The following is a 27,606-nucleotide window of genomic DNA, read 5'->3' as shown; positions in this document are numbered from 1 at the left end:
TTGTCCTATGTGCATGTTGTGCTCTGCTGATCAATGTCTGTTCATGTGTTGTGTTTTCCTTTCAGGTGCGAGGGTATAGTTGTGGTTTGACATGCTGGGGTGTACACATGGTGGATGTTCACATGTGATTTGTAGGGAACACTGATGGTCACTTGAGTGCACATGCATATGTGGAGTGCATGTCCCTGCAGAACCACACACTTGCACTCGAATGCACTCCATGTACTCCCACCCTTGCATATCCACGTGTACACTGTTTGCCTTCTGGTGCCCACTGTGTCCCGGCAGCACATGTTCTGTGACCGATTATGGTTCCAGTACATGCCTAATTTGATGTTTGATGTAGTCTGTCACTTAGATGTGATGCTCAGGGTGTGCATCACACGCAATGGCTGTTCACTGTGCTGTGCACTGAGCAGTGTGATGCAGGAGTGGGACACTGCACACATGAGCTGCAGTGTTGATTTTGCAATGCATAATGTGCATATAGACAGGCATTCATTGTGATGTTACGTCTACGACTGTTGCAATGCATTTGGAAACAACTTATTTTGTGTGAGACATTTTGTTGGTCTGTCATTTCATCTGATTCCGGGTCAGGCATCATTGTCCGATGCCACTGTACATTTAGGACATGGCAATGTGTACCTTATTGTTACTGCGTCAGTGTATGGGTATTGCTTGCCATATCATGTTGATGTTTGGGAGGGTTTGACTGACATGACAGTGACGGCCATGGCCTGTTTTGCAGGTGTGTGTGATGCACACCTTGCATGTCCAGGTCATCCGCTTCTCAGAGCAACTAGCTGGGGGTAGGTTTCTCTCCGCAGCAGGGCCCTCCCCCTGGAACAGACTTCCTGCCTGACTTGAACTTGAGGGGAACCATCTCCAGTTCTGGAAGCACCTCAAGACCTTCCTCTTTGCTTCTGCTTACTCTCTGTCTCTCCCTTGCAGAATTCTTCACTGGAACTGCACAGGAGCTGCTACTGGGACACTCTCACCAACCTCGGTCCCTAGCCCAGCCACTGTCCACTTGCACTGCCACCCTGGCAACCCCTGCACTGCAGTACTGTCTCTCTATCCCTACAGCCCTCCCTTCCCAGCACTTGTCTGCACTTACCTTTGCAGTTGCCACCAGGCGACCTATGTATTATTTTTTTGGCCTACTTCCCCTGTACTGGACTCCCCCCCACCCTTCCCCTTGCACTTTTCCCTTCCCCCTACCCCTGCACTTGCACAATCTCAATGACACCTGGCCTAGTAGTACCGTTCTCTGTGTTCCCTTGTCCCCCCCCCCTGCCTCATTGCGCTTTGGAATACTTGTGTATGGCCCATGTCATGTCACATGTCATATGTGTGCATTTTGGTTGCACAGGATTGCTTGTGTTTAAGTAGCTAGGGATGCAGACGATGTGGCACTTCCATGGCAACTATCTCAGGGTGGTAGGGTTGTGACAGTTGACTGTCACTTTGTCATCATCGATTGTCACCTGGTATGTGCCAGGCCTGTGTGCACTCCGCAGGGGTGGGAGTTTAGGTGAAAAATGTGGCCACAAGCTGGGTCCGGGCTTCCTCGCCACGTGCCCTGTCCCCTCCCATGGGCAGCGCCTGTGCCTGTGGTTGGGGATGTGGGGGCACCACCATGTCCACCGGGACGCCCTGCCGTGTTGCAACATTGTGCAGGACACATGCTGCCACAATGATCCTGCACACTACTGGTGGTGCATAGAGTAGTTGCCCACCAGAGCGGTCAAGGGAGCGGAAACGTGACTTGAGCACTCCGAATGTGCGCTCTACTATGCCCCTGGTTGCAATATGGGCGGCGTTGTATCTCACCTGGGGTGGTGTGGTGGGGTTCCGGATTGGCGTCATCATGTGGTTGCTCAGAGGGTAGGCACTGTCCCCTGGGGAGGTGATAATAATTGAGATTATTAGGGTTGGGATATTTGTCTGTGTGTGACTTGCATGCATGTGCAAGGGCATTTGTACTGACCTAGGAGCCATGTGTCGCCATGCTGCCCAGCTTCCAGGGCCCGGCTCAGGGCGGACATTCTGTATATGAAACTGTCATGGGTGGAGCCAGGGTAGTTTGCATAGACAGAGGTGATGATTCCCTTTGCATCGCATACCACCTGTACATTGATGGAATGCCAGTGCTTGCGGTTTCGGTAGATGTGCTCAGTGGCCCTAGGTGGACGTAGGGCCACATGGGTGCAATCTATGGCACCGAGCACTTTGGGGAAGTGTGCCACCCTGAAAAAATCCAGGACAACGGCCTGCCTTTCTGCGGGTGTTCTGGGCATGTATATGTGCCTGCGGACTGAGGGGCGCGCTGTCATGATTGCCAGTACCTGGTGTAGGCAGCGTGACTGCGCGGCCTGTGAGACCCCCCCCCACTATGGCAGTGGTCCGCTGAAACAACCCAGTGGCCAAAAAATGCAAGACATTGAGCAGCTTCTCCAAGGGGCTCAATGCTTGGGAGCAAAGGGTGGGGGATGTGAGGTCATCTTCCCACTCCCTGACCAGGTCTAGGATGATATGGGGTGGAAACCTATACCTGCCGTAGACCTGGTCGTCAGGCATCCCAAAAAGGCTTGTCCGTGGTGCAAAAATGCGTGCCCTGGCTATTCTCCTCCTCCTGCGGTGTCCCACTATCAGTGCAGCAACAAATGGGGCATTCATCGTCGCTGTATATACGCGTTTGTTGTTTGCGCGCACTTTTATGCTGTCCGCGGGACGCCTCCGTGTGGGCGGACTCGTTGACGCCTGTGCACGTCTTTTGCCGTGCACGTTTTTCCTGTATTCGGGTGTCATCGCGTGTGATCGGAGGGGAGCGAGCGTACACGCGATTGGCCTGGGTACGTGTGTTTCCGGGTGCGCGGGTAATTCCACACGCGATTAGCCTGGGTACGTGTGTTTCCGGGTGCGCGGGTAGTTCCACACGCGATTAGCATGGGTACGTGTGTTTCCGGGTGCGCGGGTAGTTCCACACACGATTAGCCTGGGTACGTGTTTTTCCGGGTGTGCGGGTAGTTCCACACACGATTAGCCAGGGTACGTGTGTTTCCGGGTGCGCGGGTAGTTCCACACGCGATTAGCCTGGGTATGTGTGTTCCGGGGTGCCGTGAACTTTCACACGCGATTGGTTGAAATCCACGTGTGTTCTGTCATCACGTGCAATGAGGGATACACCCTCGCACGACACGTCACAGACGCGCTCACGCGCTGAGGGCCTTTGGTCCAATGAAAATGCGTATGCGTGCAGACGCGCTTACGCGCTACGGGCCTTTCCTCGAATTACACGCTGACGTGCAGATTTTTCACGTGCCAAATCACTCCGTATCAAGCTGGCCACGCGAATACACACGGAAGACCACGCTCCTGCCCAGAAGGCCGAATCACTGCCCCCCAGTGCCCCGAGCAGCCTCCCACGTGCCATCTGCTGCTGCCTGCCTGCCTGCCTGCCTGCTGCCACTGTGCCCTGCCATTTGGTGCCTGCACATCAGCCATCTGCAGGGGTCCAGTTGCTGTGTCCACCCCTGCTGGAACAGTAGACTCCCGACTGGGATACCATCGCTCCACAGCCCAGCCCCAGGACCCAGTTGCCCACCCACTCCTGCCTCGGGGGTCGCCATGTCGGGGCAAGCACCATCTGAGACCAGTGGCGACCCCCAGCCAGAGAGGCAGAGGGCCACCAGCTTCAGTGAGAAGGAAGTTGGTGTCCTGGTGGAGCATGTCCTGGGGCATTATGATGCCCTCTTCGGAATACCACACGCCAACAAGGAAGGGCGGGAGAGGATCTGGGACGATGTAGTGGTTGCCATCAACGCAGAGGGGGTGGCAACCCGCGACATCAAGCACATCAAGAAGCGCTGGGAGGACTTGAGGTCCAGGACCCTCAATAAGGCCCGGCGCCTCGCGGAGGGGGGCCGGGCACGCCTGAGTGACATCCAGATGAGGGTCCTGGAACGCGTAGACCCAGCGCTCCATGCCCAGATCCTTCGGAGGCAGACCCATCTTAAGTTGGCCGGTAAGTGGCCAAGCATTACTGTGTGAGACAGGGCATGTTGCAGTGTGCTGGTTGTCTGATACCTGCGTGTATGTGTGACATAGGCCATGTACGTATGTGTGTGTGCAGGGACATCATGGTCAGGCATGTGAGTACAGTGATGTGTGAACCACATGGTTGGTGCATGTGTTCTATTGCAACATGGGGGGCTCTGTGCGGAATGGACACATGGAAGCATGGCAGTCTCTGTTCCTGGACATGGGTGGGGGTGAGGGATGGGTGCTGGTCCCATGTACACGTATGGTGTCCATGTGTGTGTGTCTGACCTGCGTGTCTGTGACTTGTAACTGCCATGGATGCATGACACATGTCTGTGACAATGTTCAGATTCACTGATGCAGCCTAGTCATCCTTGTATCCACTGCGTCTGTGGTGTACGAGGCCAGATGGATGGAACTACGGTGAGGTGTGTGCATGTGATGGCAAGACCCATGATGCATGTGAGTTTAAAACCAACATTGTATGAATCATGAGTCCCTTGGTCATGTATGCCAATGTCCATGGCATGCGCCATGCCTGTAACTGTATGTGTTTTGCCTGCACTGACCCATGTGTTGTGGAGGGACATGATGGAAGTGATGTATGACAGTGCCACTCATCTGCTGTTGTTTCCTGTCTAGGGGACTATTGTACAGTACCCTGATGCTTGTGTTCTATGTCTCCCTCTACACAGTGGCAAGTGAAGAAGAGGGCGGAGAAGGCGCTGTGGAGCAGAGCGGCGGGGATGCCACCACAGCTGCAGCGGAAGGGGTGGGTGAGCCCCCACAGGGGCTTGCACCGGCGGAAGACGGCGTGGAGACATCCAGGTTGGTGGTTTCCACAGAGGGGGAGGAGGCCGCTACTGAGCCACACATGGGGCCTGGTGGGGGCATCCCCGCTGGTGCAAGTGGTGCAGTCCAGGGCCAGGGGCAGGAGGCAGCACAGGTCGCCGTGGAGGTGCCTGTGCATGTCACTGTCCCTGACACTGTGACTGCACCACCATGCACCAGCAGGGATGCCCCATCCCAGGCCTGTCCGCAGGTAGGGGAGATGTCCATGTCATCTGACACTCCTCTACCTGCGGACGAGGGGACCCCTGGCCGTGTGGAGAGGGTCCTAATTGGTGTCGCGTTGCGCACGGCTGGCATTCGTGATGAGGTGCATGCTTCCCGGGAGGAGCATGCACATCATCACGAAGAGCACCGTGCGTACGTGAACCATTTGGGAGCCGCCATGGTCGGGGGTTTCCTACATGTGTGTGGCCTTCTGGCGACCCTCTCCTCCTCTGTGGAGGCTATGCGCCAGTCGTGCTCCATGCCGTCTTCCGGCCCAGGTGCCACCAGGGCTCCCTGTGGACCTGCCCCGACCAACGCAGCCAGCTCGGTGGGGACCCCATCCCTGCCACAGTCGGAAGTCGAAGGTCCAGCAGGGGTGGACACACCAGCAACTGTCCCCCTGCAGATGGAGGATGTGCCGGCATCATCTGGCAGGGCACGTGCACAACGGCATCGGTGGATTCCATCAGCCTGGATGCCGTCGTGCTGGCAGAGGCAGTGGCGTCGGAGGCAGCAGCAGGCTCGACGTGGGAGGCATCATGGCTCGGGGCCATCAAGATCAGAGGGGCAGGCATCAGCGGGAGGACAGGAGAACCCTGGGATGGCAGTGTCTTCCGTGTGGGAGCAGTTGGTCCAGCGGATAGGTGAGGAGCGGCAGCGGGCGGAAGAGGAGCGGCTCACCATGGTCAGGGCGGAGTTCTCCATGCGTCGGGCGTTGAGGCGGGCTGAGTGCCTCGAGGAAGCTCGCAGGGAGTTTGAGGTGGACACGGGGTTGTCCCTGCGAGACCTCGGGGCCAGGACAGAGTCCCGCCTCCGGGACATCGACATGGAGTTCGATGATGCCCTGGCCGGCAACATCACAGAGTGAGCCGCAGGACTTGCCCGCTGCCATTGTATATAGTTCTTTAGTTAGTTAGTGTTAGGTTTCCTTTATTTTTTAAGTTTTTTTTGGACCGCTCGGACAATGGCCACTTTTCTGTATATATTTTTATTATTAGTTAGTAGTAGTAGGTTTCTTTTATGGTGTTGGGCTCCTGGGATATTCTTGTACATAGTTTGATGTTTGGAAAACATTTGTTGGATTTATATTTGTGTTCACCATGAGGCAATGGTTTTTCCTTATTTTTTCCCCCATTATTTTGCTTTGGACTACACTAGTTTTTGGATTCCTTTGTTTTTTGATTTTTTCTATTAGTTCTCGGACATGGACCATTTGTTTTGTCATCCCCATTGTTGTGTGTTTTATTTCTTTACTTCATTTTCATCTTTAATACATATATTTATTACTTACATTTGTGGTATTTTCTCATTGGTTTCATGCATGCCATGATATGGGTTTTGACATTCACTTGCACCCATTGTGTATGTGTGTGTGACGGACATGTGTTCATTTACATACTTGCCATTGGGGTTGTATCATGTAATTGCATCTACTATGTGGGTGGATGCAATCCTTGGCTGGGTGTTTGTGCTGGGTATGATGCCCATTACTGCCATGATTGCGTTTCGTCAGGACCTGGGGGCAGGGGGACATGAGTGGGGGCCTGCAGGGAGGTGGGGGTGCAAGGGGACATGAGTGGGGGCCTGCTGGGGGGTGGGGGTGCAAGGGGACATGAGTGGGACATGGTTGGGGGCCTGCTGGCAGGTGCCCCACAGTGCTGGGGGGTGGGGGTGCAGGGGGACATGAGTGGGGGCCTGCTGGGGGGTGGGGGTGCAAGGGGACATGGTTGGGGGCCTGCTGGCAGGTGCCCCACAGTGCTGGGGGGTGGGGGTGCAAGGGGACATGAGTGGGGGCCTGGTGGGGGTGCAAGGGGACATGAGTGGGACATGGTTGGGGGCCTGCTGGCAGGTGCCCCACAGTGCTGGGGGGTGGGGGTGCAGGGGGACATGAGTGGGGGCCTGCTGGGGGGTGGGGGTGCAAGGGGACATGGTTGGGGGCCTGCTGGCAGGTGCCCCACAGTGCTGGGGGGTGGGGGTGCAGGGGGACATGAGTGGGGGCCTGCTGGGGGGCGGGGGTGCAAGGGGACATGAGTGGGGGCCTGCTGGGGGGCGGGGGTGCAAGGGGACATGGTTGGGGGCCTGCTGGCAGGTGCCCCACAGTGCTGGGGCGTGGGGGTGCAAGGGGACATGAGTGGGGGCCTGGTGGGGGTGCAAGGGGACATGAGTGGGACATGGTTGGGGGCCTGCTGGCAGGTGCCCCTCAGTGCTGGGGGATGGGGGTGCAGGGGGACATGAGTGGGGGCCTGCTGGGGGGTGGGGGTGCAAGGGGACATGGTTGGGGGCCTGCTGGCAGGTGCCCCACAGTGCTGGGGGGTGGGGGTGCAAGGGGACATGAGTGGGGGCCTGCTGGGGGGTGGGGGTGCAAGGGGACATGAGTGGGACATGGTTGGGGGCCTGCTGGCAGGTGCCCCACAGTGCTGGGGGGTGGGGGTGCAGGGGGACATGAGTGGGGGCCTGCTGGGGGGTGGGGGTGCAAGGGGACATGAGTGGGACATGGTTGGGGTCCTGCTGGCAGGTGCCCCACAGTGCTGGGGGGTGGGGGTGCAAGGGGACATGAGTGGGGGCCTGCTGGGGGGTGGGGGTGCAAGGGGACATGAGTGGGACATGGTTGGGGGCCTGCTGGCAGGTGCCCCACAGTGCTGGGGGGTGGGGGTGCAGGGGGACATGAGTGGGGGCCTGCTGGGGGGTGGGGGTGCAAGGGGACATGAGTGGGACATGGTTGGGGGCCTGCTGGCAGGTGTCCCACAGTGCTGGGGGGTGGGGGTGCAGGGGGACAACATGAGTGGGGGCCTGCTGGGGGGTGGGGGTGCAAGGGGACATGAGTGGGGGCCTGCTGGGGGGTGGGGGTGCAAGGGGACATGGTTGGGGGCCTGCTGGCAGGTGCCCCACAGTGCTGGGGGGTGGGGGTGCAAGGGGACATGAGTGGGGGCCTGGTGGGGGTGCAAGGGGACATGAGTGGGACATGGTTGGGGGCCTGCTGGCAGGTGCCCCACAGTGCTGGGGGGTGGGGGTGCAGGGGGACATGAGTGGGGGCCTGCTGGGGGGTGGGGGTGCAAGGGGACATGGTTGGGGGCCTGCTGGCAGGTGCCCCACAGTGCTGGGGGGTGGGGGTGCAAGGGGACATGAGTGGGGGCCTGCTGGGGGGTGGGGGTGCAAGGGGACATGAGTGGGACATGGTTGGGGGCCTGCTGGCAGGTGCCCCACAGTGCTGGCGGGTGGGGGTGCAGGGGGACATGAGTGGGGGCCTGCTGGGGGTGGGGGTGCAAGGGGACATGAGTGGGGGCCTGCTGGGGGGTGGGGGTGCAAGGGGACATGAGTGGGACATGGTTGGGGGCCTGCTGGCAGGTGCCCCACAGTGCTGGGGGGTGGGGGTGCAGGGGGACATGAGTGGGGGCCTGCTGGGGGGTGGGGGTGCAAGGGGACATGGTTGGGGGCCTGCTGGCAGGTGCCCCACAGTGCTGGGGGGTGGGGGTGCAAGGGGACATGAGTGGGGGCCTGCTGGGGGGTGGGGGTGGTGGGAGACATGGTTGGGGGCCTGGTGGAGGCTGCCCCTGGTGACTGGAGGGGTGGGGGTGGTGGGAGACATGGGTGGGGGCCTTGTGGAGGCTGCCCCTGGTGACTGGGGGGTGGGGGTGGTGGGAGACATGGGTGGGGGCCTTATGGAGGCTGCCCCTGGTGACTGGGGGGTGGGGGTGGTGGGAGACATGGGTGGGGGCCTTGTGGAGGCTGCCCCTGGTGACTGGGGGGTGGGGGTGGTGGGAGACATGGGTGGGGGCCTTGTGGAGGCTGCCCCTGGTGACTGGAGGGGTGGGGGTGGTGGGAGACATGGGTGGGGGCCTGGTGGCAGGTGCCCCACAGTGCTGGGGGGTGGGGGTGCAGGGGGACATGAGTGGGGACCTGCTGGGGGGTGGGGGTGCAAGGGGACATGGTTGGGGGCCTGCTGGCAGGTGCCCCACAGTGCTGGGGGGTGGGGGTGCAGGGGGACATGAGTGGGGGCCTGCTGGGGGTGGGGGTGCAAGGGGACATGGTTGGGGGCCTGCTGGCAGGTGCCCCACAGTGCTGGGGGGTGGGGGTGCAAGGGGACATGAGTGGGACATGGTTGGGGGCCTGCTGGCAGGTGCCCCACGGTGCTGGGGGGTGGGGGCGCAAGGGGACATGTGGCTTGGCTGGGGGGCATGCCCATGGTGGATGGGCTGCCTGCGGGACATGACCAGGGGTGCAGGGTAGTCCCCTGTGGTGTGGGCTGCCTGCAGAGGTCGTGGACGGGGGTAGAGGGGAGATCTGGGAGGAACCACACTGGCAATTCACCTCTTCAACTTCCCGCACACCCACGTAATACACTGCCCCACTCGCACAGGCCCAATCGCGTGTAGGATTTCTCGCGCACCCCTGTAATACACGTACCCAGGCCAATCGTGTGTAGATTTTCTCGCGCACCCCTGAAATCCACGTACCCAGGCCAATCGTGTGTAGATTTTCTCGCGCACCCCTGTAATACACGTACCCAGGCCAATCGCGTGTAGCATTTCTCGCGCACCCCTGAAATCCACGTACCCAGGCCAATCGCGTGTAGATTTTCTTGCGCACCCCTGTAATACACGTACCCAGGCCAATCGCGTGTAGAATTTCTCGCGCACCCCTGAAATCCACGTACCCCGCTCAATCGCGTATTTAACTTCCCGCGCGCCACTTTTTTGATGCGCTGGGACTCTACCGCCTGCCTTCGTGTGGCGGCCGTGTTTCAGCTTGTGCGTGTCTTTGGCTGTGCGTGGCTTTGCCCTATTCGATTCCATGAATACGTGTGGTTCGAGTGCGTGTGGGCGTTCCGTCTGCTTCCCTGCAGTACATCCCCAGTTACGCCCTTATTTTCGCGTGTTGTTCCCCATTCCGCGCGTTACGCCCCATGTCCCGCCCACTTTCTGGTGTGTGCGCTGAGGTTGTGCGCTTTCACTGTGCGCGTCGCGCACGCCTTTCGCAATGTTGCAGTGACTTGTGCGCCATGCACGGGTTTGGCGCACATCCCGCGGTGAACACGCGCAGGGACTTCCATGAATCGCACGCGTGCGCGTGTGCCTGTTTTTTTCCGCTTGCGCATGCTTGCGCGAAGATTTTCGGCGCACGTTTGTTCCATGAATCGGCCCCTTAAACACCTGCTCATCGAATGTAAGGGAACATGGGACCTGCAATCGAAAAAACTAGGAAGATTCATAGAGAGAACTGAATGGCTGACATCGGAAAACACCTGGCATAGAATAATAACAGGACATGAGACCCAGCTAACGGCGGCACTGGTGAATTCTTTGCAGTCCTTATACTTGTTATAGAGGAACAAAAGCTACTATTCTTCCCCTCCTTAAGAGGGGTAAGGAAATAGTTTATCTTGGCTATTGAGGAAAACAAGAACTTTCACTCGCTTTTATTTTGCCTTTTTTCTTCCTTTTTCTTCTTCCTTTCGGAAATTGTTTTTTAGTAAAAGAAATTATAAAGGTTTTCTTTTTCATGTCTGTCATACAGAAACTGGAGACCATAAACAATTATACAAAAAAAAAAGTTTCATATTTAGGAATGTAGTGTCAAATGGTTACAAACTACTGTTTCTAGGTTCAGCCATTCAAGGGTCAATGTTCATTAGGATTAGGTGCAACAGTTAGGTAGATGTGATTTAGTGGATTACTGAATGTCTGGTAGGCCTACATACATTCACATGTGTGTATGGTTGCAGGGGTGTTCGATTTGCTGTTGGATATTTGATAAACTCAATGTTTAACTCTGCTAAAACAGCTCCCTGATCTACCAGCCATATTGCAACAATACCACCCCACAACTTTTGGACAACAAACAGGATGTACATTGTAATTAAATGTAATTTTATTTAAGTTAAGCAATCAAAACCAAAGGTTGTCCTCTAACTTGTTGGGGAAGTCATCAATAATGTATGCAGTCACAGGCAACTTGTCGACAAAAAGAAAACCATTTACCTCCCTGACAAATTCCCACTAAGTCATAAAATACACAACAATCATTTCTATAGGTCAAATCAATAAATGCTTATAACCTATTCTAAAACAGGCAGCGTGTCTGAATCTTCCTCACATCAAAAACAGTTAAATTAACTTTTTTTCTTGTGGGATATTTTTACCCATGCCAATGCGCCCCACTGCACCCCTTTTCCAATGGGGAAAGAAACAGCCAAAAATGGATGCGCTAAACCCTGTGTGCGCAAAAATCTGCAAAAATGCGTATGGCTCATAATCACAAAAGGCTGCAGACCCCTGCCACACACATGAAGCAAGGCCACAGAAGTGGGCTAAAAACCGAAAATGCCTTTTAAAATGCAGCTTCCCCAACCAATTGCAACCTTCAAAGTGCTGTTTTTGCGCTAAAGTCAGTCATTTTCCAAGTGAACTATTGAAATTAAAAGTGTACTGAAATCAGAGATCATCCAGTGTGGCCAGAAAAGCCGGGCCTCACTGACTGACAGCAGCTAAGAAGAAACTCTGATGTAAAGGACACAGTTTAACTGTGCTTTTTCGATGAAGACATTGCAAAATTCGCCTGTTAAAAGCATGTTTTTGTGAAGGGCTTAATTCCTTTAAATGTCAAAATCCCCTATAAACTATGTTCATTTTTATATGTTTTAAATGAAAGATTTTAGGTGCATCTTAAAGTAACCCAGTTTTGAGTTAACTAGTTAATTCTGATTAGACACTGCCCAGCCTGGGAAAGATGACACATCATGTTGACCCCTTGCTGCTACAGGAAGGCTTAATTAATACTGGAGGTTCTCGCATATTGACAACAATGAACTGATTAGACATTCATCTGGGGCCCAGGCAAGGACAATGGAAGGCTGAGCACTGATCTCTTCTGGGTAGGGGAGGAAACTTCCCTCTACATGTCACCCTGATAAAAGGGATTTGACAGCTGTTGTCTGTTGAAAGGAGAGAAAAATAAAACTACTCAAAACAATCTGTTGTTTAAAATGCATATTTGTGATTAGGTTTTGAAAAACTTTAACTTTGCAACATGAAGGAGGACAAATCTAAAAATTGGTAGTTATAAATCTAATTGTATGCTTTTTCTGTGGGGACGTTAGGGAACACTGTACTACATGAGGAACCAAAGTTACACCAAAACACTAATTGTGGCAAAACTATTGATGTTGCAAATATGATATTGTATACCCATGTTCCAGGGGTAATCACCCAGATATGTACTGAATTAGAAATTGTTAGGCCAAACCATTATGATTAAAATGGACACAATTCCACAGAACGACAAAGACAGCTCTCACAGAGATGGGAATAGGATGTAAGGATAACTCACAAAATATATAATGTATGTGTCCGATTTTATTAGGGGGCGCAATTATAGAATGTGCATTTGTGCAACAGTTAAATTGTGGTTCAAATCAATGTGGAGTACCCAAATCACATCATAAAGATGACAGCTCTTTTCTGACTTCCAACCAGAACAAGACAAATGCCTTTGACCATTCACAGCCGTGGGCGTGTGGTTTGAAATTCTGCCCCTACCATAAACTTTGTGATGTCACTTGGCATGATATAGGAACTTCACCACACACAGACATACACTGATTCCTGACTACATCCTGATTTTCGCACAGCTACTTTGCAAAATCAAGGCCCAGCAATTGCTCAACTCTTTTCAGCTAGGCCCAAATCCAACCATCCTAAACTTCAGGAAAGAATAATTCTGATCCATTCTGGTTTGCTACCATCACGCTTGTCTGCTGAAACTCACCATCACGCTAATCTACCATGTCCAGTGACCAGAAGGGCCAATCCAATCCAAATCCAGTTGAGGTGCCAGTCCAATAGACCAGAACGGCCCAGTTGACCATCCCGCCAAAGGTGCCCTGCTGGCGGAAGACCTGACCCGTGATGACCAGAACCCTGACGGTCCAATCTTAATTTACAGTTGACTGAAAGTATAAACAGGAATCATAGTAACCCATAGTATATATTTGCCTCGTCGTACCCCAATCTTAACCCATCCCCTCTTTAAATTCAGAACCCTAATGTTGTCAGAATGATTCTTGCCCTGATTTTTCTCATTTGTTTCATTAACTCAAACCCATTAGTGATTTGGATTAAATAAAGTAATTCCCATACAGAACAGAAACAAGACTATTATACTTGAAGAGTTACAATCGGCCATGCGTAACTGTGGAGATTCACGGGTGGCATTCTCTTTTTCATAGTCATTCATATAGTGTAATAAATAAAATAATAATAATAATAAAACAAATCTGTCATTTTTTAAAATTGAATTATGCTTTTCTCTGTTCTATTTTCAAAAAGCATCTCACTAAAACGTACATAACGTCTTCAGTGTTATAGCTAGAGAGCTAATTTCAACTCTAACTTAAACCTAAGACCCTTAGCTACATCCACAACTTTGCAGAACAGTATATTTGACCCGTTTTTATTAAAAATCGCATAGTGAAGTTTTGCTGTTAATTCGCATTTTGCAAATGTTTTACATGTGTCCTTTTCCATCTAAAGTGTGTTCTGTTGTTTATCTTGTAGCTCATGTTTGTTAGGACCTTTTTAGTGTTGCTCTCATAGGAATTTATCTTATCAATTTAAACATGTTTGCACATTTTTCCTTGTTTCACAAAGCCATTTTCACCTGTCATTTTAAAAGAGTTCCAAAAACGTTTTCTCTCTTGTTTGGGGAAGATAATATTCCAACACTGTATTCTGTTGTTCATTCCTGAATACCTGTTGCTCACTTACATCTGTGTAGAACTTTGCAGGGAGAAATCTAACCTAAGCGCCATCTGTTCACAACCCAAAACTGTCTTTTCCCTGTGTTTTATCTTCTGTGCTGCTCAAAAGTGAATTCAATTGCCTTACTTATTTTCTGATTTATTTTGTCACCACATTGGTGATTGCTGTCCCATATATTTAGACCAATTGTTACATTGTGTGGCTCGCTACTCGAAAACATGTCTAAATTTGTGGATGAGACGCTGTGTGTGTTTGTTTCCACCCTGCCCTCCTTCATAAAAGATACCACCGATTTGCTCTGCAAAATTGATGACTTACCATGGGAACCTACATACCTTCTGGCCACCATGGATGTGGTATCATTATACACATCCATACAACACGAGGATGGCATCAAAGCGTGTGAAACCTTTTTGCAAACACGCTCTCTCAACTACCTCGACCATTCTACTATGATCCTAGAAATGATAAGATTCTGCTTAGAGAATAATGTATTCCTCTTCAACAATGAACTGTTTCGCCAAATCCAGGGCACCGCAATGGGCACCACATTTGCCCCACCATATGCAAATCTTCTGATGGGGAAATGGGAAAAAACTGTAGTATGGGCCGAAGAAAATGAGACCTTCACTGACAAAATTATATTGTGGTTACGCTACATTGACGACTTATTCATTGTATGGGATGGCACAGCTCAATCTTGGAAAGAGTTTGTCAAACTACTCAATGTTAATGAATTGAATCTGCAATTCACCAAACAACACAGCAAACAATCTATCGTCTTTTTAGATATGAAGGTCAAAATCACTGATCAAAAAATTGGGTGTGAATTACATTGCAAAACAACGGGAGCTAACATCCCACTCCACGCAAATAGCGCACACCCAAAAAGCCTTCTATGGAGCATTCTGTATGGAGAATTCATCTGCATTAGAAGAAATTGCAGTGATGTCAAAGACTTTTATTTAGCTAGTAAGATCACGGCTCAGAACTTTTTGAAACAGAAGTATCTGAAACAGGTGATTGAAAGATCCTACCTGAAGGCCAGAGATATGGATCGACAAACCCTTTTGACGACATCTCAATCCAATCTTCGGGACAGCACAAGTAATGATACCACCAGGTTAATATTAACATTCGGAAGCCATTCATCCATCATAAGAAATATCATCACAAAGTATTGGAAGGTCCTTAAAGCTGATAAAGACCTTGGCGACTTGCTTAATGAACGACCAGACATTACTTTTCGTAAGAGTGTGGCCGTTAAAGATTTAGTGGTCCAAAGCTACATGGCTTTTGAAAAGACATCTACAAGCAGTAACTGGCTTGCAGGCGGACAAAAAGGCTTTTACAAATGTCACAAATGTAAAGCATGTAAATATGCGTCCATCTGCAAGAGTTATACTCATCCAATTCTGCTATCAGAAGTACAGATTACAAGCAAAAATACCTGTGAATTGGAATTTGTGATATGTGTCCTGAAGTGCCCCTGCTTAAAATGGTACATGGGCAGCACCAAGTGTAAAATAAAAATACGTATCTTGCAACACATCAGAGCAATCGTCAATAAGGACCAGGCATATCCCATGGCCAAACACTTTACGGAGTTTCATAATGGAGATCCTAGCACTCTGAGGTTCTTTGGTGTCCATAAACTTACCAGCGGCCCGAGAGGAGGCAATAATGAAAAACTACTACGACAGGAGGAGACTGGATACATCATAGACTTTGAGAGCAAAAACCCGACGGGCCATAACGTGGATGAGGAACTGTATACCTTTTTGGGAATTTAAGATAAGGATAATTGTTCCGCATACTATGATTCATTGAGCTCAGTATGAACATTTCCTCTCCATGTAGTCTAGGTTAAACCAGCCATCAAATTGGTTCACTGGTCGGTTATTATCAGATTTGTGCTCTACAGGGCAGCGAAACCCCCTGTTCGTGTTTAAAACCTTCATGTTGACCATTTGCTCTTTCTGAATTGGTTTCTCCTTTCTTTGCCTTCCTCCCCGTAATGGTTTTTTGTGGGTGGTTTCATATCTGAACCTTATATTTCTTTTCCCAGATGACACCTCTCTACACAGCCTACAATTGAATATTTGAATTAAAATATATTTTGATGTTATTTATTACATATGCCAACATACATCCCTCTTGGTGACTTAATTGTGGCCATATGAGACGTTCGTCGAGCTCTAGCCTATTAAGGACCATATGGTGTTATGCAGAAACTTGGTTTTAGTAAAGCACTTGCACTTTAATTGATGACTATGTTAAATATTTTTGGTCATCGCATTTTGCTGTTATAATGCTTGCACCAATGTGGTGCTATGCAGAAATTTTGGTTTTAGCTAAGCACTTGCACTTTCATTGATGACCATAACATCATTATAGTCATTGCATTATGCTGCTAGAAGGTTTTGCACTAAGCACTAGCACTTTATTAGAAAACTGTTTCTGCATATAGGACTGCAAAAAGTCACATAATTGCCTTTTTTCTTGATGCAATGGTTATAGGATTGTATTTATGTCTATACCATAATGTGTAGCATCACTATGATGTACATATCATTGCCTGAATTATTCATGTTGGCCGCATGGCAATTTTAAATTATGAAAAGATATCTCTTTGATGAAATTGTAATCCAACGTATATTTCATATCAGTTAGAGATTTTCTTGCAAATTGTAATAGAGGTCCATATGAATACTATCCAAGAGGGCAGTATGAAATGTTTTGCACTTTGCACTTTCCAAGATGGCAGAATGTAAATATTAGCATCTGTGTAAGTCACCTTTTCTGTGCTTTTTAATGCGTCATGGGTTAAAAGAACTCCCTGAACAGGGCAGAGTTACTGTGAACAAGCCACAGGTGTGTGGCAAAACGCGTTAGCTAGCCTCCCTGCTACTGGGAAGCCGTTTTTTATTGTAAAATTTATTGAATTAAAATTTGAATTTTTAAAAAAAAAGCAAACTGTTGGAGTGCAGTCGTTCGTTATTGGTCTTCCCTTGGATCTTTGGACAAGCTATTGCTGCAGGATATTTTTTGGATTTCGTTGGTGATGGGAGTGCAGCTTTCTAAGAGACAGGACCATGCGGTCCTGCTTTCTTTCTCATATATATATATATATATATATATATATACACATACCTGGGGGGTATTTTGAGATGGTTGTGATATGAGTGGTATATCACTCAGAATATTGAACCTATAGACATAATAAATAAGTATTTCATCTGTGCATTACATGCTAGGTGAGACCCGGGTGTGTGCCTGATTGAAATCCTTAACATTCTCCAATATTAATAAGTGTTGCATTCAGAAAAATGTTTCACAGAGGTGTTACTTATACATTACACTTCATATACATTCCTCCATTGGTATTGTTTTCCCATATCCATATGTGGAGCTACTGGCTTCTTGTGTGCATCTATATAAAATACAAACTTTGCTAGGGTGCTTGGGTTTAGAAAACTTGTGCTTTCATTTTCAAGAGCACAGAATATTTGTTAATGTGCACCTTGTAGGAACATATTTTTCTGAAAGCATGATAGGTAGCCTCCTCCCCGACTTCACTTTGCAGATTGGGTCTGTCTAATACAGGGTTGAATCACTTTTTTACTATGACATGAGAAATATTTAAGTGCTCATTTAAAATTACTTCTTTTTCTTTGAAAAGGAAGTGGCCCAGCAAAGATCCCTTTCAACACACTTGAATGATGCAGGATTCCCCAAAATGTCCCTTTTAATGACTATGGTTTTCACAGATCATTAGCCTATGGAGTGTTATGCAGAAATTCACAGCCCCAGTCTCAGACTACCCCTTTGAAAACAATGGTTTGCATTTACTTAGCTATGGTTCAACAAAACTCTGCTTCCTCAGAGCAGAAATGCTATTTAGCTCCAGTTTAAATCAGTTATCACTTGACTTTCAATATAATCAACAGACAAGGTATGATTTGCACTCAAACTCCCTTGCAGATCCACCCTTTCCGGGGAATTAGCAGGGAAATGATTATTGAAGATGTATATCTAATTGCACTGTAGATTTTGTACTCACTTTTGGATTATTCTTGTAAAGCACAGACCAAGCATGAAACTGACAGCTTCCACCCAGGTAATAATCCCCAACTAGCTAGGTGCCTCTAGTATCTGCTTTGTCCATCTCTGGGAACCAATTCTACTCCTGGACATATCTGCTTCAGACTTCCTGTTGGAAAAGGCACATGGATCATACCCATCCCCCAGGATATCCTACTTCAGCACTCACCCATTTTGACAGAAATCCCCTGTCTACAGACATCACAATCCCAAATCTGTCATTATACTTCCATTGGGTTCTTCTTATATACCCTGCACATTTTCCCACAGAGTGCCATATATCATCCTCTCTGATTGGGTAAATCTACCCATTGGCTTGCTTAACATGTTGACACTCCCAGAGATGCATTTATTTACAATGCTTATATAATGCTTTTATCCAAAGATTCCACCCCTTTATCTGATAGGTCTGCAGTATTGTAGACATGTGACAGGGTAGCTCTGGACAATTCTGACTCAAATTCATATTTTCTGCTTTAAATCCTGACAGTAATGTTTCCCATTTTTGACATATGGATTTATAGGTATGCACGGTCATGCAGAATTCAGGCATATGCAGCAGGTGTTTGTGAAATGAAAATTGAGAAAATTATTAAAATGATCTAATTATCTTAATGATGAATATATTTTAAAATGCTGCCCTTGATCGCTTCACGTGAAGCTTACTCACAATTTCAGAACTCTTCCTTTTTTCTCTTAGTCAGATTGTGCCTGAGTCACATTGAAATAGTATTTTTTATGGTAAAATTGAATTTATAGTGACCAATTTAATTTCTTATACATTTTGAATGTAGAGGCCTCATGTCAGCATAATGATTCATGTGAACAGCTAGCAGGACCCTTTAGTGAAGTCCTCCATTAACCGAGCACAGATATACTTAATTGCCAGATTAATGTTAAATGTTATAAGCCTAATGGAAGTAAGTTTCACCGATGTCTTGTTTCTGAATCCAGGCCTTCCCACCATGTGGCCACCTCCCAGAATGTACCGGATAGGGTGACCATGAATTGAATTTTATCAGAATGTACAGATGTATTTGTTGGGAGTATTTTTCTTTTGCATATGTGGTTCAAGCTATCACATTAATTAATGGCCTTGATCTGCCAGGTGACTGTCTCGTGACTTTCAGGTGCTCTCCAGTACATGTTATTCAAATACAATATGAACTGAGGTTACTTTGCCATTTGACCTACTGAACATTAAGCATTAGCAAAACCAATTTTATGACTATGCAATTTGCAATGCAGATACATCTAATGTGTATAATTCCTTTACAAATTCTTACTGTCTAATATACAATCATTTATTTCCGGTGTATTTAAGGTGTGCTTTTTTCATTCACAGTTGCATCAACGTAATTTCTTTCTTGTGTATTCATGTGAAAGTAATAATTTACCTAGTAGATTTATTATCGTTTGGAAAAAGAAAAACAATTTACATTCACTTATCGGAGCCCACATATTTAAATCAGATGCAAATTACAGAATTGAAAACAATGTCAATTTTAAGATATTTATCTGTGTAAGGGTTAGAGTCCTGATACAATAAAATGCCATTTTCTTTAAATGTAAATACAATGAAATGCTTCAATTGAAACTACAGGCAACATTTTCGAGGTGATGTTCAAAACAGAAGACCAGTTCTTTGTGTATATTTCCTTATATTATAGCATGTGCAAATTCAATAACTGCTCTTCAGTAAAGGCTTTCGATAGGATCCACAACACTTGGAGAAAATAACAGATTGTTGAAAGAAATGTCAGTCCACACTTCACAGGTCTCCGCAATTTGGTAATTCAGAGCTTAGCAAAATACATATATACAATAAGACACTATTATTAGCATCTCACACTCTGATTTAGCTGGTCTTTATTTTAATTAATTTCCCCCTACAAAGCCCAGTGCACGATGTCAGCACATCAGAACATTGTCTAGGTACATATATTGCCGAGAACCGAACCACACACTGTATAAAGGTTCACCATACCAGGTTCCTTAATGTAATAAAGCATGTTAAATCAAAACAAATATAAAATAATCATAGTAGCAATCAATGAACATATTATTACGTAACCCACATTACTTAGTAGCTATTGCACAGAGTGCAACCAGAGTGTGACATAATACCTCCAGTATTTAAAGTACATTAAAAGTAAAAACACATAGGCAATGTTAGTAAATTGCTGAGGCTATACATACGTAATTTGTCATGTGTACCAAATGTTTAGAAAATAGAATTCACTCAAAAGAGGGTAAAACAAATCCCTATACATTTCTGTATCTTGGTTCCTGGATCAGGGGTGCAAACCATATTGATTTTCCTGCAAGAAAAATAGAAAATAGAAAATAGTAACAAATTCAGACACAAATTATAATGTCAAAATAGCATCAGTATTATATAGACCTAAATCTCCTTAAGGAAGATGTTCTCCTAGACTGATCAACAAAGATGAACATCACTAAAATGGTGAGTGGTAAACTATTGACTGTAATGGATTAATTGCTATTAGTATAGCCTTTTGCTTCTTGTAATAGTCATTAGCTGATATTGTAATGCTGAGGTAGGATTCTTGAACCATGTTTCCTTTTTAAGCAAAAGCTTGGTGTATATTTTGTGTTTTCATAAATCACATGTGTGTTTGATATCTTTTCTCTCTGCACTGTAGTGCACTAATTGATCTTAACACAGCATTGTTGGATGGGCTTGGTATTCATGTTACTATACCGGTTTTAACATGATATTTTCTGAGGGATTTAATGAAGTCATCACAATTTTGTTGACTACTTTGGTGCAATCACAAGACCAATATCATCCAGGATGCCATTGGTCTCACATGTTTCTTGCACAGGTTTATGAAACCTTTTGGCCTTTCACACAGAATGTCACATGACTGGTTTTGGGTAATTTGTAGGCATCCTTTCTACCACATGTTGTTACCCTTAAAGTATTTTCTACATGCTCATTCTTAACTCTGTAGCGGAATCCTTTCAAGATGGCTCTGACTTTAGTTTTCTGAATATAATGAGGGGGGACACTGAAGCTGCCTTCCTCTGTGTCACGTGGGGTGGCCATCACTATTTCTGGAGGTGGGCATCCTGTGTATGCACTTTCAGGTGGCAGCATCCGGACAGTTCCGCTATCTTCCTTATGAGGTATGTCTTTCTTATGAGTGTTGGCTCGTTTGAGTGTTCTGCATGTACTGTTTGAGGAAGTGATGCCTGTTTGTATTTTTGTAGATAAATTGCCAAACAAGTGTCTGCATGCCAGATGGAGCAGAAGTTACATTACTTTCTTTTGCTTCACTTTGGTGATAGTTGTATTCTCTGAAGGAGATGTAATATAATACGCTTTGTTGATCAGGTTAGGAGAATTGCTTCACAATGGAGGGCTACGTCTGTGTAATATTGACGCTATTTTGACATTAGAATTCGTGTCTGAATTTGTAACTATTTATTATTTTTTCTTTTAGGAAATTCAACAAGGGGTACAACCCTGATGAAGGGAATAGGATCCCAAAATGCATAGCTTTTTCTTTTCCCTCTTTTGAGTTAATTCTATTTTCTAAACATGTAGTAACACACACATCAAATTACTTTTGTATCACGTCAGAGCAATTTGCTAGAATTGCCTATGTGCCTTTACTTTTGGTGTACTTAAATTGATTGTATTGTCTATATGCAATTGGATTTATGTCAGATTGTGGTTACAATCCGTGCATTAGCTACTACGTAGTGTGGTTTATGTCTTTGTGTGTTCATTTATTGCTACTACGATTATTTTGATATCTTCTTATTTAACATGAGTTATTACATTTTGGAACCGTGTATGGTCCACATTTCTTCAGTGTGCGGTTAGGTTCTAGCTAATGTTCTGTACCTAGGCCATTTTATAATGTTATGGTTGTGGATGGTCTGGGTGCAGACATTTTCCTACATCACACCTGTCTTTAACTTTTTAAATTTTGTGATTTTTGCATAATTTAACGAGAGGGGAAGATAACTTTATTAATGCAGTCACCATTCTTGTGTTCAGGATTTCAGCACACCCACAGTGTTGTGAGTGTTGTGCAAATTCAAAAACCATAGGCCTCATTACGAGTCCGGCGGTAGATGTGCCAGAAAAACTGTCAGGCTGCCGCCGGACCCGAACTACCATTCCGACTCTGTGATTTACGGAATCACTGGGGCATTACAACCCCGGAGACCCAGAAATTCCGGAGGCGGAATTCCGTTAATCCCCATTCTCATGGAGTCCTATAGGGCACCATGAGGATGGGGACAAAGGAAACACTGGTTCTGTCTATGATAGAGCCGGTGTTTCCATTTCCGCCTGCAGGCGGGTGACATTATTCCGCCAGGACAGACCTGCCGGGAGTGACACTTCCCGCCTGCAGAACTCGGAAACAGCCGGTCCGGAAACAACGGTGGTGGCGGATTTGCCGCCACCGTTGTTTCCGGACCGGCAGGGCCATAATGAGGCATGTGCCTCATTACAAGTCTGGTGGTAGCTGTGCCGGAAAAACCATCAGGCTGCTGCCGGACCCTAAATACCATTCCGTCTCCGTGATTGTCGGAATCACTGGGGCATTACAACCCCAGTGACCCGGTAATTCCGGAGGCGGAATTCCGTAAATCCCCATTCCCATGGAGTCCAGGACTCCATGGGATGGGGACAATGGAAACACTGGTTCTGTCTATGACAGAGCCTGTGTTTCCATTTCCTCCTACAGAACTCGGAATCAGCCAGTCCGGAAACAACAGTGGCGGCAGATTTACCACCCCCGTTGTTTCCAGACCGGCAGGGTCATAATGAGGCCCCATGTCTTTATCGAAATTATGGTTGGTTGGTCTAGAATTAGATGGTTCTGATACTGGGTGTGGTTAGAATGGAAGTCAGTGGGAAAGTATGTGTTGTTAGGTTCTGGCGTTCATGTAGGCTCATGGTCCTGTTTCACCTGGTCCCCTGCAAAGATGCAAAGCTCGAAAGAACGAGCTGGTATAAAGAAGCCACGTCCTCACCACTCACCAGAAGCGGGCACAATTAAGCATACAATACTGCATTTTCTGGTCAAGCTATTAAATCTTCATGCAGTTACCTCAAGCTCATTCATTTCTGGTGGGATTTTGCCATGAACTGCCAAAACTCACTGTCCTAGTTGAGGGTATGTGGTGGCTGCAGGATACCAATCTCTGGGTCTCTGGATTTGTCACGTATCAGCGTTAGAGCGATCATCTGGAGTCTATACTGGCATGGTGAAAAATGAATTGTCAGAGCTACCGTGAGATCAACAAATGCAGTTAATGTTTTAGGGTGTGCGTGTTATACAGACACACTTAAAGTGTCAGTAGGTATGACAATTACTTTTAGTCATAGATAGTCTTATTAGTTTCAGCTAGCTATCTCTGATGGCTGATGGTTGTGGAACATCTCGGTTCCAACAGGTCTTTTCTATCATTAGGGCATGTTCTTGACCGATATCACTAAGTTGCCACTCTTTGTTTAGGGTATCTATGTGTGGGCTGGGGGCCTGAGTGGCAACTACTTAGTCTAATTTAGTGAACCCCATTTGGAGTAATTTAACAGTCCACCCCAAATCAGCAAGAATCATGCAATTATCCTTTTTGGGATTATTCATATCATGCATGATACAATAACCTCTCCTCAAACCCTCCACCCCGCGCCCCACACACACACACACACACACACACACACACACGCGCGCACACACACACACACACACACACACACACACACACACACACACACACACACACACACACACACACACACACACACACACACACACACACACACACACACACACACACACACACACACACACACACACACACACACACACACACACACACACACACACACACACACACACACCACCCCCCCCACCCCCCGCATCAAACAATGTAAATGTAAACTGGCATTGCTGTGCAGGGCATGTGCTAAAAATAAATTCGCTGATAATATATTATTCTTTTTCAAAAAAAGAAATCCCAGATATATACAAATATCTTTACAAAATGTGTATTTCTGTGTTTTGTAGCGCACTGCCGGTAGAAGCAAGGCCGTTTGAGAGCGTGAAGGGTGTGAAAGAAGGGGGTGGGGGCATTGGGAGGTGGGGGGAAGGTGGGAAAGCAACATTCCTGTTGTTGCGTTGCTCTTTCAATTGTTCATGTCAGTGGCATCTTTTGATAACATTATTAGAAAGGGGGCACATTTGTGGGCACAATTTGAACATGGAAGGCACATAACAAACAAAGAAAAGCAATCTACATTGGTTTAGGTAAGCATACATGTTACCAAATTGTTTGCATTTTTTAAAAAAAGCATTGGCAATGCCAATAATGTTGGTGTTTGTAGTTGTTGATTGCTTTTAACATTTAGCATGGAGGGAAAGAATGAGGAGTGACAGTAGCATGGAAAGAAATGAAGGGCAGCGTCAGGTGTTGAGGAAAGCCCCATGGGGGAGGAATAAGAAATGAAAGCCAACACACGGGAGGATAAAAAAATCCAATGAACAGTACAACGGAGCATTGCACAACATTTGAAGGAAGGAACAACAGTGCAAATGGGGGCCAAAAGTGACAGGGCAAATGGGGTGAAAGAGCTACAGCGCACGGTGGAAGAAGTGACAGCGCAAGAGGGAGAAGTGACAGTGCAAGAGGGAGGAGCGACAGTGCAAGGGGGTGGAGCAACAGCACAAGGGGTCACAGTGACATCACAAGGAGGAAGGAGCGATAGCACAAGAGGGGAAGGAGCAACAACACATGGAGGAAGGAGCTACAGCGTAAAGGGGATGGAGCAACAGAGCAAGGGATAGGAGGGACAGTAAAAGGGGAGAAGAGATAGTGCAAGCAAGAGAGGAGGGACAGCGTAAGGGGGACACCGCAACAGGGAGGAGGGACAGCACAAAGGGGGGAAGGGACAGCACACGGGGGAAAGGAGCACAGCACAAGTGCGGAGTACACCTGTTGGTTGCATGTATAATTGCAGCTTTTGGTCATAGTTGTCCACATGGTACATACTCCTGATTGGCAATTAGTTAAATAAGCCCCTATTGGATTACAGCAGCGTAAGAAAAAGAAATAAAATGTTGTGCATCGGGGTAAAAGAGTGACAGGGCAAATGGGGTGAAAGAGCGACAGTGCAAGGGGGATGGAGTGACAATGCAAGGGGGGCGGAACAACAGCACAAGGGGGCAGAGCGACAGCACAAGGGTGAGGGAGCAACAGAGCAAGGGGAGGGAGGGACAGCACAATAGAAAGGGAATGACAGAGCAAGGGAGAGGGAGCGATAGAGCAAGACGGGAGGGAGAAGGAGATTCAGGGGGAGGGAGCTACAGCATAAGCAGGGAGGGAGCTAGGGTGCAAGGGAGGAGGGAACAACAGCACAAGGGGGTAGGGACGACAGAGCAAGGGGGAGGAGAAACAGAGCAAGGGAGAGGAGGAACAGAGCAAGGGGGGTTGAGGAACAGTGCATGGTGGCAAGGGAGGAAAGACAGCACAAAGGGTAGGGGCAGCACAAAGGGGGAGAAGGGAAACCACAAGGCGGGAAAGCAGCAACAGTGCAAGTGGGAAGTACACCTATTGGTTTTATGTATTATTGCACGTTTAGTCATAATTGTCCACATGTCACACTACTAATTGGAAGTAATTGTGTTTAAGAACCCACTATTGGATTGCAGCTGCTTAATAGAGCAAGAAATAACATTTGGTGCATAGGTTAATTATGCCACAGCATTTCAGTTGTCATGCCAACCGCAAAGTCAGCTTTTTGGCACCATTTTCTTCTATATATTAATGGTGTTGGCAATATTTTGGTAGGTGTGCCACCAAAATCAAAAAACAAGGTGAACAACAACAGCAAATGTCTTCCATTTTGTGTGAAAGGCTTCCTGGTTGGTGTCATCAATGCAGGATATAACACTTTGCTGCTAGCACTTGACTGTAATGGAAGCTTGCTTTGCTGGGCAGGAATTGGGCTGGAACAAGACAGAGCTACGCACCGGCAAACATTGTCTTGGTGGTGCGCTGTTCTATATATAGCCAAGAAGCCAAACCCCACCAAGTCGAGCAAGCTCTCTACCCCTGACTGCTGAGATTCTTCTGAACAGCATGCATTGGGAATCTCAATGCGAACAGTGACTTCACAAATTGCATCTGAAAGTCATCCTTTGCTCACCAGTACACAGCCCAAACTCAAACAATGAAGCGCTGTCAATATGTATATATGTTTCATGCAATGCACACATTTTGCTGTTATGGTGACTATTCTGACAGATGTAATGAGCATAACACTAACTGTTCATTTGCATGCTTAGAAGGAATTGACATTTTAATTATTATCACAGACATGTTTGATAGATAGGTGGCCATTCTTATGTTCCCAAAATGCACTTTACCTTTATGTAAAGCAGCCAGCATCCTTTGTTCAGGTTACCCACATTATTTGACACCTAGCTCTGCCCCTAAATCCCACTGACACCACTGACAATCCACTTCCTCCCACCTAATCCTTCATCCCTCACACCAGCACGCGTGGAGGGGAGGAGATGGGAGCACCACCAGTACATTTTGTCCATTTCCAGCACTGCAAGAACAACAACAAAAAATGATAATCAAAATGACAAAGAAAAATGGGAGAGCCCATTGCACAATGTATAAATGTTTGCAAAGATCATACCAATGATGATAGGTAAGAGACGACCAATCTGGCTAAATTCTCACAAAGTTAAACAGAACAAGTTTACTTTATTAATTACATTTACAAAAGAAGAACACGTAAAAGATGCATAGAAATCAATTTGAACATATACAAAATGCTTATAAAGAAAGGCAAAACAAAATGTGCAACAGGACGCAACCATGTAGAAGATTTATAGAAGAGAGTGACTGGAATAGATCATACAAATCTGTATATTACAAAACCTGTGTAAACCGTAAATAAAAATACACTCATCCACCAAACTGTCAACCTCAGACACTCATCATCATCTATACCTCAAGACACAATTCATCGTAGTGTTTGAAACCAAAGAAAAATAAACTGGTAAATCATATTACAATAAATAATTGCACACATTGCAATGCTAGTGTATATATCCCAACTGGCGCCACACTTTTTCAAATTGTGCCCCATCTGACGTTAGACTAAATTGACGACCTAGCGACATATTTTCATTAACAATGTATATCACAAACAAGTTCATCCTTCACAAGAAAAGAAAACAACTGCCAACTCGGGTTTTCGGCAATCCGGTGTAAACAGTTCTTATGGGAACAGCCGGCTTTGTTCAGGGCAGACACGAGTAGTGTCAATGAAGATTACCCCTGCTAACTGTGCAGGGAGTATTAATTCTATTAAAGACTAGGAGGCAAGCATTATGTTTCAACTTCTTTTATTACTACTCCTCAGCAGTTTCAACAAACCAATAAGAAAACACTGTAAAATGTACAAAGTGACTTTTCTCATTTAAAACTACAATCCCCATAGTCTCTGTAGTCCATCTCCATCCCTGCTCAGTTATGACCACATCCTGTCCCTGAGCTCCTCCTCTCTGTTATGTGCTCTGAACTGTCACTTGCAAACTCCACACTGAAGTGAAGACTTAAAGCACTCCAAACTGAA

Source organism: Ambystoma mexicanum, chromosome 2p (assembly GCF_040938575.1).
Source record: "Ambystoma mexicanum isolate Mex_15411 chromosome 2p, UKY_AmexF1_1, whole genome shotgun sequence".
NCBI classification, from domain to species: Eukaryota; Metazoa; Chordata; class Amphibia; order Caudata; family Ambystomatidae; genus Ambystoma; species Ambystoma mexicanum.
Note: the sequence above shows the minus strand (reverse complement) of the source record.